This window comes from Scomber japonicus, chromosome 9 (assembly GCF_027409825.1).
Source record: "Scomber japonicus isolate fScoJap1 chromosome 9, fScoJap1.pri, whole genome shotgun sequence".
Classification (NCBI taxonomy): Eukaryota; Metazoa; Chordata; class Actinopteri; order Scombriformes; family Scombridae; genus Scomber; species Scomber japonicus.
Window position 1 is genome coordinate 860873 of NC_070586.1, and position 3281 is coordinate 864153.

At 42.9% G+C, this 3281-nt stretch overlaps 1 long non-coding RNA gene across 1 annotated transcript; it reads left to right on the forward strand.

The window, feature by feature from the left end:
* The first annotated feature begins 938 nt into the window (after positions 1-938).
* Positions 939-2148, forward strand: LOC128365030 (uncharacterized). Its single transcript, XR_008321792.1, has 3 exons — positions 939-957; positions 1057-1173; positions 2135-2148. It is a non-coding gene; the product is annotated as an uncharacterized LOC128365030 (long non-coding RNA).
* Positions 2149-3281: the final 1133 nt, after the last annotated feature.

Here is a 3281-nt window from a genome sequence, read left to right on the forward strand (position 1 = left end):
CCTTTTTGTGTGTTTCTAGTATAACACTGGTTGCCTGTATTTCAGTGGATACTTGCTGATGATGTGTGATCTTCTGAGAGTGTACTGCTGTTTTCTTTTCTCTAGTTTTGGGTTCAAAGTTCAAAGATGGGCCTTTTAAAGCAGTTAGCTGTTCATGTGTGAACTCTGTCACACTATTACTAAAAATAATGTGAATATTACGCCATTTAATATAAAGATTAGACTCATCTTTTGGGTCATTTTCAAATGGTGCAGCACCCTGCCCAACAACTGAACCTGGCTGTTAAAGGGTTTGGGTACGATGACATTCATTGTACTAAACTTTAGATAAACAGGCTAAAGTGATTGACTGTTGTTTTTGTAAAACTGTTTCTTGAAGTCAGTAATTGTGTGTTTGATTCATTTAATCGTCGTATCAAAGGTCACCTCATTCAGTCATCTTGAACCTGACAAACATTATGACAGTTATTATAATAACTAATCCACAGTTACAACAGTCCACAGTTGCAACACAAAGAGTTTGTTTCACAGGTGGGGCAGTTAATGATGAACAGGTAATAAAAGCCATATAATAATATACTATGAAATGTGTTAAAAGAAGGTGACAGAAATATTGTTGAAAACATCTTTTCATTCATGATATTCAGTTATTTAATCAGGCGAATGAAAAGTCAGAGGAACATTCAGAAACTAAGTTATTAAACATTAAAGCTGAGTGAAAGTCTTTAAATAGTTTGTTACTATGGCTCCATCTGGTGGTGGAATGAATAATGACAGGATGTTAGACAGCAGTGCAGACCTGTGTGATGTGCAGCTGGTTGTAATGAATGAGCATGTTGTTGTGTTTGTGTGAAGGTGTTTCTCTGCTATGGATCAGTGTGAGGACAGAGAGGAGGGAGTCCCTCCCTCTAAAAGCTCTCTGTGTGGGGAACATGACAGCCAGACCAAAGCTCAGAGGTGAGATGAGGATCTCTAACTGTCCATCACTGTTCTCCACTCACATCACTCCACCATCATTATTCACACTCAAACATCTGTGTGTGTGTTGTGTTTAAGGACAAACCAGCAGCACAGACCAGACTCTGATGAACTCAGTCGGGTGTCTGTCAAGAATCTGCGGTCGATATTTGAACCAAAGAAGTTCAACGATGGACATAAATCTGCTGGTCAGAGGTAAGAACGATCCATCATGTTGAGGTCTGAAAACTCTTCATACAATCATCAGAATCACAGAGTGAACCTGATGACTTTATTGATGCTTCTTAGAAAAGTGTGGCTGGTCTCCCTGTGGACTGTAGCTGCACATTTATCTGTTTGACTTCATCTGTTAACATAGAACACAACTTAACTAAACAGTTCTAGCTCGACTCGACTCGTTTTTTTTTGCGTCTCCATCAGGGATAGTACCTGGTACCTGCTGCTTTTTTAGTACCTGCTCTGCTGATACTGAATGTGACGTCATCAGACTGCCGGCCTCTGATTGGTCAGAGTCACTGGAAGAGTCATGAGCCGTCCCACACAAGAATCAAAGCCGGCATTTTTAAATACCACCAACAGTGTTACAGAGTTTGGTTGTGTGTGACAGAAAGACACATACAGCAGCAAGTACACCATCGCCTCCATGTCCCCCATTGGTTATGTGTTTGTGTCGAGTACAAAACGAGGTCACGGCAGTTTCGCAGAGCCATGCTATGACAACCCCGCCCACGTTGAGTAGGTACATTTTTGTAATGGAAAAGGTTCCTGGTACTGTGTCGAGTTGAGCTGAGTAGTGCTGGAACTGTGTAGTGGAAAAGCACCATAACTGTCCATCACTGTTCTCCACTCACATCACTCCACCATCATTATTCACACTCACTGTCACATCTGAAACTCAACTACTGAATAATAAGTCACAATAACTCAGAATGAACTACTAACTGTGAGTTAACAAAGAGCTCAACCACTGATTAGTCAACTAATCAACTAAGATGAGACAGCATCTTTCATCAGATGACATTTTGATGAACAGGAGAACGTTTCTCATCCACTGTCTTCTTACTGATTTTCATTCTGCTTCTAAAACTTCAGCTGCTGACAGTCTGCTCAAAATTCATCTTTTTAAACTCTTTGATTTGTTGTTTGTTTGTATCAGGATGCAGCAGCAGAGAGCAGACTCTCCTGAACCCAGCTGTGTGTCCATGAAGAGTGACTGGTCTATGGATAAACCTATGGGGTTTAAAGATGGACAACCTGCTGATGGAAGGTAAGAAGTTAAAAATGTGAGTGAGGAGCTGATGAGGGAATTACACAGTGGCAGCAGGTGAGCAGGTGGGTTTGAAACTGAAGGCAGGGACAGAAACAGACAGGACAACACAAACAGAGCTTAAACAGGAATCATGACAGTCGCCCCTCAAGGGACAGCTCCCAAATGTCCCTCCAGGCTGGTCAGGAGGGAGAAAACAAAGAGGAGAAAGAAGGCAGGACAGATGGACAGGACCACTCTGGAGGCTGAAAGAGCTGCTCAGGACAGAAACTTTGGAGACCAAGGTGTCAACAAAACCACGTAGAAAGGAAACTAAGAGACAGGAGGACCTCAGCAGGGGGGGCTGATGTTTTGGGAGCTGGCTGGGTGTCTGTGGAGGCAGCACAGACTCAGTGGAGCTGGACAGCAGAGACTCTGTGGAGCTGGCCAGCAGAGACTCTGTGGAGCTGGACAGCAGAGACTCTGTGGAGCTGGCCAGCAGAGACTCTGTGGAGCTGGAGAGCAGTTCTTTGGTGTTAACTACATGCTGTTTTCACTTCTTTATTCATATCAGGATGCAGCAGCAGAGAGCAGACTCTCTCTCCTGTGTGTCCATGAAGAGTGACCAGTCTATGGGGCCTCCTGTTTTCTTTAAAGATGGACAACCTGCTGATGGACGGTAAGAATTTAACATCCAGTATTCAGAGCAGCATTTACAGGAGTTCATTTAGTTATCATGATAGAACATCCTTTATAAGCTGAGTGCAGATTTGAGTCATTAAATGTCCTTAAACGTGATGTTTTCTCCACAGAGTTCAGCAGCAGAGCTCAGAGGTTCCCAGTGATCAGTCTGCACAGCAGCATCAAACACAGCTGGACTCCATATTTATGGTGTGTACATGTACAAACACACCTTTTACCATTAACTCCATCAACCACAGATGAAATAGTAAAGTAGCATTCAGGTCCTAACAGTGTCCATGCTGCTCTGTTTAGACCAGCAGGCCTTCAGACTGACACATGAATCACATGTTGTGTTCTACCAGTTTAAATGAAA